The sequence below is a fragment of the Chamaea fasciata genome, unplaced genomic scaffold, assembly GCF_029207755.1.
Source record: "Chamaea fasciata isolate MVZ Bird 193981 ecotype frontalis unplaced genomic scaffold, bChaFas1.0.hap1 SCAF_21, whole genome shotgun sequence".
NCBI classification, from domain to species: domain Eukaryota; kingdom Metazoa; phylum Chordata; class Aves; order Passeriformes; family Sylviidae; genus Chamaea; species Chamaea fasciata.
This window is the reverse complement of record NW_027094106.1, coordinates 1,217,350-1,235,251: the sequence shown is the minus strand read 5'-3', so window position 1 is coordinate 1,235,251 and position 17,902 is coordinate 1,217,350. Positions and strand designations below refer to the sequence as shown.

At 52.7% G+C, this 17,902-nt stretch overlaps 1 protein-coding gene across 1 annotated transcript in view; it reads left to right on the top strand.

Moving 5' to 3' along the window:
- GALNT17 (polypeptide N-acetylgalactosaminyltransferase 17) overlaps positions 1–17,902 on the top strand; it is a 199,352-nt gene that overhangs the window by 57,464 nt on the left and 123,986 nt on the right. The window lies entirely within an intron of this gene.

Genomic DNA, 17,902 nt, shown 5'->3' with positions numbered 1-17,902 from the left:
GTTTATCCATTCTCAGCACTCGCTGCCTGTCTGGGGAGGACGGGGGCTTTGGGAGATGTGTTGTTTTCTATATTGAAAGTGAAGCATATTTCCATGGGATCCCAGGGCCTGCAAACATTCCCTGCTTGGATACAACATTTTATGCACCTCTGTTTTATCCTGTGATACAGGATTTAATGGGAACCTCTCCTGTGTGTAGCCAGAAAATAAAATTGCTTTGTTAGATCAGCCTGCTTGTCCATCTTATCCAGTATCTAATCTCTGATAGTGGAATTACCAGATGCTTCAGGTTGAAGAAATCATATTAAGGGAAAGTATGAAATAATCTGCCCATCTGGTATGTTCTGCCTCCCCCGTTCTCTCCTTTCAATCCTATCCAATATAAATGTGGAGTTCTCATTATCTCTTTAAAAGTCTGTTCCTCTCTGGAATCCTGCTAAGCTCTGATTCAGTGGTATTTTATGGCATTATAGGATTAAGGGGGAGATTTAAGAGAAATAATACCCACAATTGTTAGGACTATTGGATCATTGGGTGCAGATGACACATTCCTGCTGCTGCAAATCTCTCGACAGCTGTTCTCAGGAGGGGAGCCTTGAGGTATTAAAGTGAAGAGCAAGGATGGTGTAAGAGATAAGCAACTCCCACAGTTTGATTTTTCACGTGTTTTGAGGGCTGCCCAGCCTGGAGACACAACCCCTTCTCCTGCCTGCCTTGGGGTCCTGCACGTGGCTCAGGAAATGCATGGAAAGGGACTTTGGACAAAGGGATGTAGTGATAGGATGAGAGGGAACGGCTTAAAAATGCCAGAGGGCAGGGTTAGCTGGGGTACTGGGAAGGAATTCCTGCCTGTGAGGGTGGGGAGATACAGGAACAGGTACCCAGGGAGGTTGCCCCATCCCTGAGAGTGTCCAAGGCCAGGCTGGACAAGGCTTGGAGAGCCCTGGGATAATGGAGAGCTCACATGGAGAGGAGAAGGCTCCAGGGAGAGCTCAGAGCCCCTGCCAGGGCCTGAAGGGGCTCCAGGAGAGCTGGAGAGGGACTGGGGACACGGGATGGAGGGACAGGACACAGGGAATGGCTTCCCACGGCCAGGGGGCAGCGATGGATGGGAGATTGGGCAGGAATTGTTCCCTGGCAGGGTGGGCAGGCCCTGGCACAGGGTGCCCAGAGCAGCTGTGGCTGCCCCTGGATCCCCGGCAGTGCCCAAGGCCAGGCTGGACACTGGGGCTGGGAGCAGCCTGGGACAGTGGGAGGTGTCCCTGCCCACGGCAGGGGTGGCACTGGATGGGCTTCAAGGCCCTTCCAACCCAACCCATCCTGGGAGCCTCTGCTGGGAAAGGTTTGGAGGTGTTGGGAGGCAGATGTGCTGCTGTGTTCCCCCAGCGCCTGCCCTGTGTGTGCCACGGGGAGGTGCCCTGGGCAGAGCCTCCCCATCCCTGCAGCTGCAGAGGAGCAGCTCCCTGTGAGCGGTGTGAGCTCCCCGGGGCGTCTGGGTGACTCAGAGCCATCACAGCGCCTGAATCACACGGATATTTCGGATATTTCGGAGCTGCTGCCATGGGAGCCTGGCAGCAGTTGGGCCTTTCAGCACCATCTGGCTTTAGCTGCTTTATTTCCAGGGTCCTCGTGGAGCAGCAAGCTGAGCCTTTCTTTGGGATACAGTGCAGAAGATGGAGAGTTTTGGCTTCTGGGTGGGCTTTGGGTTGTTGTTTGACAACTTAACTTAAGGAAACTGGATCAAGTTCTGATTAATTTTTATTTCAAGTGGTTTGAGCGTGGCCTCCGTGGGTTTGTGTGTGTACCTGCTGGGTGCCAGAGCACACTGTGGGGTGGAGGGAGGCCCTGCTCCCCTTGGGGTCTGTCCCAGTCCCTGGAGAGCCTCCTGCCCTCTGCCGTGGGGCAGCCTTGGGGCCTCAGCCTCCCTCAGACTTAGTGGATGTCGCAGGGCCCGAGAACTCCATTTTGGCTTTTTAATCACAACAGAATGCTTCTTTGGGAAGTGATGGATGTGGATGTGGCTGAGACACATCAGGACTGCCCAGGAGGATGCACCTGGAGGCTGTAATTGAGTCTCCTGCCCGTGAGATCACTCCTGCCTTCCCATCTCTTGTGCTGGAGCCCAGATGTTCCTGCGGAGCCCACACTGGCCAGGGGGCTCAGCCTGTGCCCTCTGCCTGGCTCTGATGGGAGAGTTTCATGTGCTAACATACTTATTTTCCTGTGAAAATACAGAAATCTCTTCCACTGTGTGAGGAACTGAACTCGCTGGCTTTGCAGGTGCCTTCGTCTCAGGTTTCTCTGGTACCAAGGCACTGAAATGAGGGATTTTCTCAACACCTGCCACAGCTTGGCCAGGAGAGGCCCCTGTCACTGCTCCATACATCTCATCTCATTTCCTCCCCGAAACTGAGGCTGCACAACCTCCTTTAATGAAACAAAATGCTTTCTGCCTTTCCCTCGGCCCACAGGACCGTGCTGGCTGTGGCAGAAGGCTCTGAGGTGTGCAGATTTTCCTGCAGCCAGCTGGAGAGCTCAGTGATGGTTTCCTCAAGGGTCTGGGCTGTTCCTGAGCACGCGTTTGTGGTGATGTGCCAGTCACTCATGTCCTGCCCTGGGCTGTTCAGCCAAACTTGATGAAGTGAGTCTGAGGAGAAGGACAACGTTTAAGAAGACAAAACAAACTACTTGAATTATGAGAGTGGCATTTGCTGGGAAATAGAGTTTCATGCCTGTTTATTTGTTGTGATTGCTGCTTATTGCAAACAAAGGAGGTCAGAAGAGCTTCTTCTCTCTTGCATGCACAATGTGCTATTACAAACCATTATTTTACCTTCTGCAAAGAGTGCTTCCATGGATTTCAGTCCTACATCCAAACAACAGCCAGGAAAAGAGAGGCAAAAAAAAAGAGGGCTTTTTCTATATCAAGTAACTGATGGGAAAACTAGAGAGGAACGAAGACAGTGGAAGAACAAAAAAAAAAAAAATTCTTTTTCAGATGTGAAATTCCCTTTGAATTGCATGTGGGAGTGTATGAAAAGATCCTTACAGCTCTAGGAAAAAGCCAGGACTGGTTGTGCACCTTCTCTCCTAATAGATGGTTGTGGGTTTGATCCAGAATTGGATGAAAAATACTCCTGCCCTTGGTTTTTTATAGCTTCAGCCATAAAAATAGGAAAAGTCATATTTTCCAGTACTTGGAAAGGTGCCACCTGAAAATTTTCTGGGAGAGCAAGTAGAGAAATCAAGCAGTGAGTATCAGTGTCACAGCTCTGGCATGCAGGAGCTGTGCCTCAGAGCAGGGCTCACAAAGCCGGAGCAGATTTGCAGCTCAGGGAAGGATTGTTGGATATTTTCTGTCCGTGTGTTCTGTCCTGCCCAGTCTGGCCCATCTCTGTGTGGCTCCAGGCAGTTTTGTTCTGCCAAGCTGCACAAAGTCATGGAAACCTCCTGAGCTGGAAAGGACCCAGCTCAGGAGAGTCTGAGAATCACTGGGGCTGGAAAATCCCTCCAAGCCCATCCAGTCCCAGCTGTGCCCCATTCCCACCTTGTCCCCAGCCCAGAGCTCTGTGTGCCACCTCCAGCCCTTCCTTGGGCACCTCCAGGGATGGGCACTCCAAACCTCCCTGGGCAGCCCCTGCCAAGCCCTGAGCACCCTTTCCATGGGGAAATTCCTGCTGCTGTCCACCCTGAGCCTCCCCTGGCCCAGGCTGAGGCCGCTCCCTCTCCTCCTGTCCCTGTTCCCTGGGAGCAGAGCCCGACCCCCCCGGCTGTCCCCTCCTGTCAGGGAGTTGTGCAGAGCCACCAGGTCCCCCCTGAGCCTCCTTTTCTCCAGGCTGAGCCCCTTGCCCAGCTCCCTCAGCCTCTCCTGGGGCTCCAGCCCCTTCCCAGCTCCATTCCCATCTCTGGACATACTCCAGCCCCTCCCCAGCTCCATTCCCATCTCTGGACATACTCCAGCCCCTCCAGGGTCTTTCTCAAAGTGAGGAGCAAAATCATCAGTGCAGCCCCTGGCCCTGCACAGACCCCCAACAATCCCACCCTGGGCATCCCTGGGAGCTCCTGGAGCTGTGGCAGCCTCAGGCTGTGCCCATTCCCTGGGCAGCCTGGGCAGTGCCCAGCACCCTCTGGGGGAAGAACCTTTCCCTGCTCTCCAGCCTGAGCCTGCCCTGGCCCAGCTCCAGCCGTTCCTGTCCCTGTCACACAGAGCAGAGATGGGAGCTGCCCCTCAGGAGGAGCTGCAGCCCAGTGAGGTCCTGGTGGTGTCACTGGAGGCCGTGCCCAGGCTGTCCCCTCCCTGCTCTGAAGGTCAGGGGGCTGGAAGCTCTTTCCAACCCCAGCTCCAGACAAACTCAGGTTTTTATTTCTCCTGCATCCTCAGGGCCCTGAGCTCTGAGGAGCCGCTGCTGCTCCTCTGTGTGTGCTGGGGCTGCTGCTGCCCTGTGCCCCTCCGGCCCTCCCGGGATGAGGCTGCAACTTCTGCCGCCTTTGGAATGATTTGCAGAGAGGAAAAAGCCTCTTTGCTGCTCCATTGCTTTCCCAGCACTGATACAAACCAGCAGGCTGTTGAATAAATACCAGTATTGATCTTTATTCCTCGGTGTGTTTGGACATGCTGCTCCTGACTTCCAGCAATGCTTTTTCTTGAAAACTGGGCAAGTAAAGACTCTAAAGGCACGCTCTTCCAGCTGTGCTTTACATTTGTTGGTTATTATTTAAGCCTGCTCCTGTGACCTGCAGGAGCAGCCTGGTTCCTTGGACACACAGGCAGCTGGGGCTGGCTCCAGGGAGATGAGAACTGGAGCTCTCAGAGTCCCTGTGGAAAAGTTTAGGGGTTTGTGCTGTGTTTGTGTCACGGGTTTAGATGGGGACACAGGACAGCTTTTTCTTTCTTTCCCTTTTGAAGCAGAGGTCACTGGAGCGCTCTGGCAGCTTGTGTGGGGTCAGGAGTGTGTCAGAAGCCTTTGGTGCTTGCAGTCCCAATATCTTCAGTAAAGCCAGTCAGGAGGAAAGTGCTTTGGGGAGAGCAACTGGAGTTTGTTTAGTGGCTGTTAGAGAGTCTCTTATTTCCACTGTGCTGCTCAGTGTCACCTGCAAACACTGTGACCGTGGATTTATAGCACAGCGCCTCGGGGTTCTTCACATCATACATTCCACTAATTGTCAATTTTCCCTTCCTGACTGCAAAGTTATTACCTGTTCTTGTAAGTTGGGCACATGGTGCTACAGGGAAGAATTCTGTGGCAGGAGTGTGCCATAAAAGAGTTCCAAATGTAAACAGGAGTATTAAATGATCACTTTGGCAGAGGATGGGATTAGTGTCATTTAACAACTTGCTTTTGTGCTCCTCTGAACTCCTCTGCTGAAAAATACCTGAGTTGTCATAAATACTTCTGCCTAAACTGTGCTTATGAGAATAACTGAACCAATTTAAGCTTTGGATCCACTTCTCTCCAGTTGGCTCCCAAGGAAATCAGGGCTTGTTTGTTTATTTGTGCCACCAACCTGCTCCCCTGGACTGCCCAGAGCTTTTCTGTTCCAAAGCAGCACACGCTCAGCCAGACCAGGCAGAGGGGGAGTCAGGCTCTGCTGCTCTGACAGCCTTGGTGCTGCAGCCATTTGTGCAGTTTTCCAGCAGGAAAATGGAAGAGCAAGGAGGTCTCAATGACTTATTGTGTGTGTGAAAGAGCTGGGCATGGGCAGAGCTGGGTAAGTGGATGTGACACTGGGAATTGCTCTGGCTTTTATCTCCCTTAGATCTGTCTGAGCCTAATAACTTTATTACAAGAGCCTCTCACCAGAGTAAATCCCATTCTCTACATTCTGTTTTTACAACTTGGCAGATAATTTCTTCTTAGGACTTTCCAAGTAATGTGCCTTTAGAAATGTCTGTATGTCCCTAAATTGTAATGCCTATTTTTGAGACGCTAATTCTAAAACAGAGCTGAACATTCCTGAAGAAGAATTACTGGGAATAAAGTAGGTGCTTTAAAATCGAGTTTCCTGGGGAAATGTGAGGAAGTTTCAGGGCTTTGTGGTCAGAAATAGTTTGAGAACCTGGATCTGTAAACAGTGAACTGTACCAGACAGCATTAGGTGTATTAAGATGCTTGGGCCACACAAAATGTACATCATAGGATAGACACAATAGATTTAATGTTGGCAGTCCCTTTTGCAAGCAGACATGTGCACTGAATCAGCAAAATCCCAACTAGAACAAGCAATTAATGAATGGAGCATGATGAGGAAGTGGCAGGATGAATAGCAGGCTGAGCATTTGCTTTCTTTTAAGCCTGTTCATAATCTTTACAAAGGCCAAATGGAGATCAATTCATTTCCTGGTGAAGTTTTATTTCAGAGGACAGCACAAATGAGGCTTGTCTGGTACCAGTGGGTTTCATTTGGGAGTTGTTTGTCACCAGAAGGACAAACCCAGAAGGTTTTTCCTGTGCCATTGAGATTTTCAGGCAGGAAGCAGCACAGATGTGCAGGGAGGAGCTGGGAAAGCAGTGCCCATGGATTAAGGCATCCAGGGAGCTTGAACCTGCCTGTGCTGGCCCGGCAGAACCTTGCAGTGGGATTTGCATTTTGTCCTTCAGCCACGGTGCTTTGCAGCCCAGCCATGGGGAAATCATTCAGTCCCATCGGTGCCCCGTGGGAGGATCAGGATTTACCTCCCAGGCCTTCCGCTGCTAAATCCCTGTGGCTTTTCTGCGGGCCAGAGGGAAGCTGAGAAGCTGCAGGCAGCAAAGCCAAGCCTTGTGTGTGTCTGGATGTGTTTGGCTGTGCAGGTGGGGGGGGAGATTTTGGGATGGCAGAGCTCTCCCTGGTGCCAGCTCCTGGATTTGGGGATGGCAGAGCTCTCCCTGGTGCCAGCTCCTGGATTTGGGGATGGCAGAAGGGTTGGGACTCGTTATGGCTGATGCAAAGCAGGTAAAAGTCCAATGGCCTTGGTAAGGTGAGGATGAGAGAGAAGAAGAGTCCAGAGTTCCCCACTTTTCAGGTGGCATCCAAACCTCTGGTGTGTGCAGGTGACGAGGATGTCTTGGGAAGGTGTAGAGTTAAGCTCATAGAAATCACCTTCAAGCCTTTGAAGTTCCTTGTGTATCTCTGCACATATTTTGCCATGAGTCTGCTGTGTCTTGTCCAGTGTGTTGTGGAATTATTTAGGTTGGAGGAGCCCTCCAAGACCATCGAGTCCAGCCCAGCATGGCCAAGGCCACCAGCATGTCCCCAGGTGCCACATCCGTGGCCAGTGCTCCTGCAGACACACCTGGCCAGGCAGCGTGTGCTCACTGCCACGTCTGGGGGCTGGCCTGGGGGCAGGGTGACGCTGTGTCACCGTGTCAGGCCTCAGATGCCCCTGTCAGCATCTCTGCTGTGGCACCAAACAAATCTGCAGCCTCAGATCCTGGTCTCTGGGGTGGAGTGGCACTGAAAGGCTTCCTGAAGTGTCTGTGCGAGGGAGCTGTGCCTGCTGTCTCTTGGATCTCTGCAGGCGAAGGCAGGCACAACAAAAAGGATGGGAAACCCCACTTGTGGGGCATCTCCAGCCTGGCACTAAAAATTGGTTGTGTTTTGGTTTGGGGTTCTCTGAGGGGACAGGGAGAAGTTGCAGTATTTTTATTTGTGGGGTGTTTTATTTCTTAACCTTGTGGTAATTCAGCTTGTGTTTGACTGGCTGCGTTGGGTTGGATCCCTCCCTGCCTGCCGTGGGGTGTTTCGTGGAGTTGCAGTTTTGCACGGGGTTAAACTGGGCGCCTGGGCTGGTGAACTTTGTCTCCCAGTTCTGGCTGTCGTGTATTTTGTTTTGAGGTGGAAGGTGTCACCTGTGAGAGCAGCAAAGCCACACAAGAGCAGATCTCTCCACAGAACAGCAGGGGTGGTGTGGAGCTTCCTCTGTGGGGTAAAGGGAAGCTTCTGGCACTTTGGAGTGGAGGTTTGTGTGTGGTCTTTGGTTTGTTAACTCTCCCTCCTCAATGTCCCCTGCATGGAGGGGCACCAGTATTTACGGGCAGTTTATGGCATTCAGGTGCCTGGTACCTGACACTGAGGGGAAAAGCAGATCTAAATCTGCCCCATCTGCTGCTTTTGACCCTTTGGTAGGGATTGGGACTGGTTTTTATTCTTTTCCACCCACAGCAGTACAAGCGTGCCACCAGTGTGTCAGTGTGCCCTGGTGAGCAGCCTGTGCTGGGCTAGGCTGTGGTTGATGCCAGCTCTGGGATTTTGGGATGGCAGAGCCCTCCCTGGTGCCAGCTCTGGGATGCTGGGATGGCAGAGCCCTCCCTGTGTGACATTCCCCATGCAGGAATTTGGCAGCCAGGGCTCAGTGACACCCCTCTGCTGAGGCTGATCCAATTCTGGCAGAGGTTAAACAAACTTAGCCAGTGATTTCTGTCCGTAATGGGAAAGGTTTAAAAACCTCTTCATCTTCCAGTTCATAAAGCCGTCAGCAGCGTGGCTCTGTGATCACAAAGAAGAAGAGCTGTCTCTAAAAGTCCATTGTGCCTTTTAAGTTCATCATTTTTATGCCAGCTCTTCCAGCAGTGGCATCATTCCACCTTGTTCCAGGCAGCACAAGTGGTGGCCACTTTTCTTCTTCATTGCCCCAAGTCTGCCCTGGGGATGTCAAAATCCTGGGCTCCCGTGAGATCTATTAATGTAAAACACTCCTACCTCAGGCTCTGGACCAAGGATTTCATTTTCAATTTGAGAGGGAAGGTTTCCAGCAGTGCCAGTTTGATCCCAACCTGCCTAAGCAGAGCTGTGGTGTTTGCTGGGGGGACTGTCACCCTGGGATCCCTGGGGACACGAAGGGCTCCTTTCCCTCACTGGTGTTTGTCTGAACCTTCAGCCTGGGGCTGCCTCTGATCAGGGGAGGAAAAAGGTATTTTCACCTTCCCCAAAAACAGCTCCCGTGTGTTCTACCTGACAGGAATATACCTGGGATGGAGGGCTGGAATAAATTGTCCTTTGGCAGTGGCAGTGTCACTTCATCGACCTTGAAGGGAGCTCCGGCTCCTGCCTTAGATGAGATGTCTGTGAATTCCCTTGTCCAGGGCTGTGCCTGCATGAGCAGCCCCAGAGCAGCAGCTGCCTCTAGCAGAGGATGTCAGAACATGCACTGTTAATTTACTACTCACTGTTAATGTACACTTTACTGTTAGTGTACAGTGTGCTTTATCTGCCTTTCATCCGTGAGCACTCCCCCTTTGCCAGTGGGCAGGGTCTGGTGTTCCTCTGTGGAGCGGTCAGGGCTCCCTGCCTGCCCTTCCCTGCTGGAAACACGGGTGATGGACTCAGAGCTGACCTGGGGATGCTCCTGGCAGGGGAGGGCAGGCTGCTGCTGCCTTCTGTTGTGGTCGTGTCAAACGCTGCTTTTCAAAGCCTGCACCTTCAGTCCGTGCCTGTTTGGACATCATTCAGAGTTCAGCTGTGTTTGCAGGGCACTGTTTTAAAACAAACAGAGATAAAAATGCTCCTGAATCTCCTCCCTGCCCAATCTACCTTGCCTGGGAGGAGAGAAAGGCCACCAGGCAGGCAGCAGGACCTGCAGGCTTTGCTCCTGAGCCCTGAGCATCCGAACTTCGACATCTTGTGTTTAAATCCCTGATGAAGGCATCAGGGTAAGGGGACAGCAGCCTCCTCCTGAGGACTTGTCAAACTGGGAGCCCCCAGCTGTGCTGTGGATGGCCAGATGTGGCCAGATGTGGCCGTGAGGAGACCTTGGAGCTTGGTGGGGCAGGGCAGAGGCTGTGGCCAGCCCTGCCTTGTCCTGCTGGGAGTGATGAGGAGCCAGGGGCTCTGTGCAAGAGCTGGGAACAGTGGATGTCATTCCTTGTGCTGTCCTGAAAGGTGCCCGGTGACAGGGACACACTGACTGTGGGCTCCTGCACCACACCACGAGAGCAGCCCTGATCTCTATCTCTGTAATGGGGTGAGGTTGCTGGTATTTCCTGTTTGAGGAGCGCTCTCAGCTTTGGGAACCTCAGCACTGAGAGATGCAGTGGTGACTCTTGCCGTTGCAAGCCGATGTTTTCCTGAAGCAGCAATCTCTGGGATAGGAATTTGGGGGAGGATTGAATTTCTTGTGCACTAATTCTGACTGAGCTGTCTCTCACACACCCGTGGCTTTATTGTGGCAGTTCCACAGCTCATCGTAGAAGAGGCATTTAAATATGTGTGAGTGGAACCCTCTCTCTGCTCCTGAGCCGTGCTTTACAGAACAGCTCCACAGCCCTGTGGAAGATGTGCCAACATAGCTGAGCACTTCTATGATGTTCACAGTGGTTTTAAGGACAGGAAGTAACAAGTCATTTATTCTGCTGATCAAAAGAATATTTGCCTGTTTAAATATTCAAACCCTTGAGCCTGCTACAAGACTGAAATGTCAGGAAGGGATAAGCTCCTGATAAGCACGTTAGCTGGATTTATTTAGTGTGATGGCCAAAAGAGAAATCATTAATAAGTCAGGATCCAGACTGGGGAGCTCCTGGGTGCTCAGAATTAAAAATAAAGGGGTGGGGAGGAGGGCAGGCAGGAAGGAGGGAGATCTGGCACTCTGATGTGGAGGAGAGGAGGAAATCTTGGAGAACCCACCATCAGGATCTACATTTATAGAGGTGTGCTGTCCATAATCAGAACCACCTCATTCTTTGTCTGCCCTGTGTTCCTCCACGGGTACCCAGGACCTGGATGGGCTGAGATCATCTTTAAGGTCTCTTCCAACCAAACTCCACTCAAAGATTCTGTGATCTGGGTCCATTTTGTGCCAGCTGGCACCGATTTTTGTGTCTGACTCTTCCTGTGTGCTGAGTGTCTGTGATGGCTGATCCCACAGAGTTGGACAGGGGTGCAGTAGGACCCCATTAGGAGCTGTAGGAATAACTCCCGAGGATGAAGGAGCAGCGCAGAGCCCTAAAGCCAGGGGTGTTCCGCAGACCTGGGGTGTTCAGCCTTCTCCAGGGTGAGTGGTTGCTGCTGATGGTGTTTCAGAAGGACAGGTAGAGATGTCCCCTTGATGCTCTGGGGGACATTTGTGTCCTGAGCAGCCCTGAGGGGCATCCCTGGGAAGGTGAGGGTTGGGGCAGCATCACAGCTGATGGTGCTGTAGTTGTGAAATGGACGCTCAGGCCATCAGGCAGTGTGAGCACAGAGTGCAGCAGGGGCAGGTCCCACTCCTGGGGTGTGTTCCCTGAGAGCTCCAGGGTGATCCCACAGGCTGCTGCCATCCTCTCCTGGCCAGGCACCAGTCAGGCCAAGGGATTGTGTGTTCCAGTGGCTGCACACAGCAGGTGCTGTTCTCCTGCTGTTATTTCACTGACCTTTTCTCCTGGGTGTGTTTTCCAGACCTGACATCCATCCAGAGCACTGCCCACCCGGAGTTCCTCCTGTTCCAGCCTGTGTGGAGCGTGGGCACTGCACAGGGTGTCCTTTGTGTCCTGGCCTTGAGGGATGGACAGTTGTGATGGCCTGAACCTGACAGGATGGGTCAGTCAGGGAGGATCGGGCTCTGCTCCCTGGGAACAGGGCCAGGAGGAGAGGGAACAGCCTTGAGCTGTGCTAGGGCAGGTTTAGATTGGATCTGGAAGGAAATTTCTCACTGAAAGGGAGTTCAGGCATCGGCAGGGGCTGCCCAGGGCAGTGGGGGAGTCCCCATCCCTGTTGGGGCCATGGCTCCGTGGTGAACAGGGTGGTGCTGGGGTAGTGCTTGGGCTCAATGGCCTCAGAGGGCTTTTCCAACCTCTGCGATTCCATGATTTATGCCCAAGGAAGGAGAGGAAGCCCAGGTCCCCTGTGTGTGACCTCTTCCCTCGGGTTGTAGGGGACGTTTGAGCCCCTCCCTGTATGAGAGGGCTCTGTGTTCCACTGGCATCTCTTCACTCTCCATTTGGCCTCCCTTGCCTTTGCCTCGGCACCCCAGGCAGAGGCAGTGGAGCTGGCAGTGGCCCCTGCAGCAGGGCTGCGCTGCTGGGGCTGGGCCCTGCTCTGGGCTGGCTGCTTGTTTGGGCATGGCCCAATCTCCACACAGAACCTCTGCCTGAGCTCCAGCTGAGGCACCAGCCTGGAGGAAAACAGCCCAGGGCAAAACGTTGTGATTCTGTGGTGGCTCCATAAAATGCAAAAGTCCATCCCCAGGCAGAGGGTGGGACTGCTGCACCCAGTGTTTTAAGGCACAGGGAGGGTGAGGTTGGATTTTTCTCTACCTTGCTTGTTAGAACTGTTTTTAAACCTCTGTCAGTGTTCTGAGACCGAGCAGCAGCCACTTTTCCTTCAGTGGGGTTCTTCTAATACCCCTTGACTTGCTCAGCTCTTTAGTCCTCCCAGTTTGTGTCTCTCTGGACCTTGACAAGCTCTGCCTGTGCCCCCTGTTGGAGAGATGGCTCCAGAGGGCTCCAGGCTGGATTGAGTAGAAGAGCGTCATTAGGAAAATCAAATTACTGCTGGAAAATTTCAGACGGCCTGTTGCAGCCTGGTTCTTGTCTGAATCCAAGCATTCCCTTTAAAACGTTGGGCATGTTTGAAATCCAGGGAACTCTGAGCAGAGCAGGCTTCCAGAGGAGTGCTGCCTCCTCTCTGGGCATGGGGACAGCCACACTTCGTGGGATTTCATCTCCACTTAAAACTTTGGAAAACATTTTTTGTTGGCACTGGGGGAAGGGGCCATGCAAAAGGCACAAATTAAGGAAATGTGGCAGCCCAGGAATCTTGAGATCTGTGCGGAGTAGATGTGGGAGCTGTCAGGAGTGGATGACACGCCATGGCACAGCATGGAAGGTGGAAGATAATTCCTGTGACCGAGGGTGGATATAATCTTTGATGATGGGATTAGGGATTCCTGATCTCTCAGGATTAACAGGATTTCTGCTCAGTGAGCTGGGGGGCAAAGCAAGCTGCAGCCTGACTGCTTCTCTCTGAGCTGCTCAGGGCATCACAGATTGCTAAAATATCCTGGGTTTGAAGGGACCCCCAGGGATCACCCAGTGCAGCCCCTGGCCCTGCACAGACCCCCAACAATCCCACCCTGGGCATCCCTGGGAGCTCCTGGAGCTGTGGCAGCCTCAGGCTGTGCCCATTCCCTGGGCAGCCTGGGCAGTGCCCAGCACCCTCTGGGGGAAGAACCTTTCCTGATCTCCAGCCTAAAGCTCTCCTGAAAAAACTGAATATATTATTGGCCCTGTCATTAACTTGTCTTCTTCCTGAAAGGTGCTGCCTGGGGAAGGTCCCACGCAGAGCACAGACATCCCCTGGCAGCTCTGTGCACACCTGGCCTGGTCTGAAGCCCAAGGAGTGCCTCTGTTGTCTTGGACCAGTTCCCACTCCAGGCCGTCCATAAGCTGCTTTTATTGGTGTTGATCAATGGGTTGTATTGGGAAGGGAAGGTGTAAAAACCATCGGGGTCTGGCTGGTGCCAGGCAGGGCAGGTCCAGGTGGTTGATGGAAATGGGTTTGTGCCCTGGAGAACAGGTGGGAGGTGTTAATTGAGTGATGGAGTGATCTTGTTAAATCAGTGGGTAGGATGAGGTGGTTTGTAAATGTTAGCTGCCACTTTGTGGCCTCTCTGTGCTCCAGGAGCGTTTGTTGTGATTCCGGGTGATTTTTCTGCTGAGGGATCTCGAGGCAGTAAATGCTGGGATATCCCTTTTCTGTTACTGAGACAGACAATAAACATCCTAATCTCACTGCCTGCTCTGAAGAGTGGATTTACAGCTGTGTGCTGAGCAGAAAACAAACGATCAGAGGATTCAAAGCCGGCTCTGCAGCCGGCAAACACGCGTTGGAGCAGAGCTGGGGGTTTATGCTTTTTGTCTTTTGATTTTGGCTGACTCGATTAATCCAGCCTGATGTGTGCCAGGCTGTTCAGCAGAAACTCAGCCCTGCTTCCTCTTCCCCCAGCTCCCCTTCTCAGCCTTCCTTTGTTTTGGGATGGTTTCTTACATGAAGCAGGAATTGCAAAGATTCAGGTGAAAATGGGTTCTCTGTAGATACATTTCTTTTGTGGGTTTCCCTGCAGGTTCTTGTGTTTACAGACTCGGGCTTGATGTAGAATAAAGATCTGGGACCCAATAAAGGTGGTGGTGCTCACAGTGCAGGAGTTGTGTCACCTCTGCACCCATCCAGATCCTGTGTCCCGGGAGGATGGTGGGAGTTGTTTTGTGCAGGGACTGGTGTCAGCCATCAGCTCCTCAGCCGGTTCTGAAGTGAGCAAAGATTTCCTGGAATTTTCTGAGCTGGAAGGGATCCACAGGGATCATCAGTCCAGCCCCTGTCCCTGCACAGACCCCAACAATCCCACCCTGGGCATCCCTGGGAGCTCCTGGAGCTGTGGCAGCCTCAGGCTGTGCCCATTCCCTGGGGAGCCTGGGCAGTGCCCAGCACCCTCTGGGGGAAGAACTTTTCCCAAAATCCACCCTAAACCTCTCCCTTCATGCCTGAGCCTTGGACCAAGGACAGAGGAAACCCCATTTCCCCCCTGTTGAAGGCCAAGAACATTTCTCAATGAGACCTCAGCAAGATCCTTAAAGTAAACCCAGTGCCGAACATGGGGAGTTTTCCCCAGCCTCCTCAGACTTGCAGAGTTTTGTGAGCATGATTTAATGGAACGTGTTCAAGCATGATTTAATGGGACATAAAATGCCTCTTTGATATCCCATTGATCTAAAGGAGAGACAAAACTGTGAGGTGGCTCTTTCTTTCCGCTACCGATTCACGGTATTTTGATATAAATGCTACAAGCAGGTGCCAGCCTAGGTTTAATTGCGGAGAGCAGGATTTAGTGGGGCAAACTGTAATTGTGTGACCTGCACTAATTTGTGCAGATGCTGGCAGGTGCTCTGTGCTGGGCCAGGGGGGTGCTTCCCCCAGCAAAGCAGGGATGAGGAGGGATCCCCTGCAGCCTCCCTCAGTTTTCTCCAGTCAGGCCCCGTTCCAAACTGGCCCAGTGCCTCTGCCCTGCAGCTGTGGCAGCACCTCTGCCTTGGGGCCACCTGCAGATCTTCATGTGGCTGGAGAGCACCTGCTCCACGGGCAGGGAGAACTTCCTGAGCCAGCCTTTTGGTACTGATGGAATGAACGTGGGCTAAATTAAACACCAGATGATGGGCTTTAGCTGGGTAATCACTGACACTGGGATGTATTGCGGTGGTCTGACCCTCGTATTTCATTTGAATGTTGAAGTTTTCAGGTGCAGGGAGTGTTCCCTTGAATATTCAACTTCTTGGCACGAGACTTGCTTTGGGCTGGCCAGATACAGCATGAGCTGGGTATTAGCAATAAAACCTGAGATTCACAGAATCCCGAGTGCTTTGGGTTGTAGGGACCTTGAAGCCCATCTTGTCCCAGGGCAGGGACACCTCCCGCTGTCCCAAGCTGCCCCAAGCCCTGCCCAGCCTGGCCTTGGGCACTGCCAGGGATCCAGGGGCAGCCACAGCTGCTCTGGGCACCCTGTGCCAGGCCCTCAGCTCCCTCACAGGGAGTAATTCCTTCCCAATATGACTCTCTTTGAGCTTAAAACCATTCCCCCTTATCCTATCACTGCTTGTCCTTGCAAAAATTCCCTCTCCAGCCTTCCTGTAAGCCCCCTTTAGGCTCTGGAAGGGGCTCTAAGGTCTCGCTGAATTTGGAAGTATTTTGTCCTGGGATCTGAATTCCAAAGGCCTTTCCTGGCGCCCAACCAAAGGCTGAGGGGATAACTGGGCAGAGGGTGTCAGGTGAGGTTTGGTGCATTGCCTGGGACTCTCCCTGAGCCCCTGGAGCTCCTGCTGAGACCTGGGATCGGTGCTGGATTCTCTGGGCCGTTCCTCAGGGTTGGCACTGAGATTCTGAAGGCAGCAGGGATTTCCCATCTTGTGCCCACCCGTCCTTGCAGAAGAGGCAGCCTCTCGGGGGGAAAGGTGTTGTCCCTGGGGGTGCAGGCGAGGAGGGAGGTGTGGGGGCTGCAGGGATGGGCAGCCTCACCTGTCCCGGGACTGCTGACCCGCAGTGAGTCCTCCCCGAAGGGCCTGAGTGTTCCCGGAGTAAAGCAGTCACACCTGTGCCTCTGCCTGCACGTGGGCTGAAGGATAAAGCATCCAGATCAGCCCTTTTCCCATGAAAAATGTTCGAAAGAAAAAACCCAAACCACCCAACCACCCAACCCCCACCGGTTCCCACCCTGTGCCCTCACTGTTCCCGCTGTTTCCTGCAGCTTCTCCCTGGCTATTCCGGTGATGTTTGGGCTCAGGTGTTGCTCTGCCCGTTTCCCTTCCCTGCCCCAGGGCAGCCCAGCCTCTCCAGGTGTTTTCCTGCACACTTGCAGGGATATTGGCTGGTTTGGCCACTGGAAAAAGCCTCGTGGAGCTGCAGGCTGTGGCAGAGCATCGCGCACCCCACAGCTTTTGGCACCAGCACTGAAGGGACCCCTTGGGAGGAACACAACAAACTTGATGTTAATTTGGTTGAAAATTGCTGCCTTCCCAGCCCTGTGGTGGAAGCCAAAGCCAGCAGAGCAGGGTGTTTGTGCAAAGCCTCTCCTGCCTCTGGAGAGCTGGAGCTTTGTGCCCCAGCAGTGTGGGTTGGCCTTTCCCACTCCTCCCTCCCAGGCTCATCTCCTCTCCCTGGATCTTTGTCTGCCCTGGTAGGAGTGGTGCAGGGAGAATGCCAATGAGCAGGAGATGAACCTCAAAGAGCTGGGTTTGGATTTGCCTCCAAAGCTCTTTGATCACAGGCTGAGCTCTTTATCCCCTGCAGCATTCCTTGGGGGAAGGCTGCCCAGAGGTGAGCAATGATTAAAAGGAAACGGCTCCTGCTCCTGTGACAACCTTGACTTCATCAGAGCAGGTATCAACATCTACCAAAAGCTGTTTTTAATGTCTGAGTCAGTTTAGTTTGACTTTCTCAGCAGGATTTCAGGGTCACTTGTCACTTTGCCCCACCGTGACCATTCTTTCGTTCATTTTAAAGAAAGATTTTCCCTTTGGAAGATCCTTTTCAGTGTTTGTTCCCGTCTGTTGAGCTCTTGGCTTGCTGTAGGGCAGGCAATAATTAAATCAAGAAACACAACTGCGTTTTCACCCAGCAAACTTGTTTAACTAAAGAAGATTCATAAAGAAAACTGTGTTTCTGTGGAAATCTTTGTCTCCCAAGTCTCGTTCTGGAGTCTGAAGAACTTCTGCTGTTGCCTAAGAAACACCCAGGACAATTAAATGCAGAGGCATTGCTGGGGAGCTGGGATGTCACTCTGCCTTTGGTCTTTCTCTGCTTATCTGGGCAGGGTTTGCTCCGTGCACACTCATTGTAATTCTGCGAACTCTGCTCCTGTTCCGTGTCTAATCTCTTGTGGATGTGGGGAGGGGGTGGGGAGGCTCCTTCTGTCCTTGCCCCACATGGATTTATTGTAGGGGAAGCTGCGGAGTTGAATTAAATTGTTGGAAGTGGTTTAAGCTCTCCTGTTTGCTCTCCACAGTTGCTCTGTTAAGAGGAGGTGTCTGGTTGAGATGAAACGTGGCAGGGAGACAATGTTGGTGTCCCTGTGCCCCTGGAGAGCTGGGGGTCACCTGGAACACGCCTTCCCAGCCCTGCTCCATGGGTGTCCCTCCCTCCAGCTCTGGTGTGTCCATGGAGCATGGACCTGCTGTTTGCCAGGGATGGTGCGGCAAACCTGGGAGCTCCTGCTTTTGTCCTGCTCTGAAGTCTGTGTGAGCAGAGAGCCAGCCCCAAACCCTGCCGGAGTTAAGAGATGATTCCTGAAACCAGGAGATTTGGGTTAAACCAGGGTCTGGGCTAAACCATCCTGGCTGTGGAGTGCAAAGACACCAGGTCACAACACTGCTTCAGAGACAGGAATGTGCTCACAAGTATCTGCTGAGAGAGCAAAATCCTTTATTGAGACTATTTAACCAAGGCTCATTTTAAGTTCATT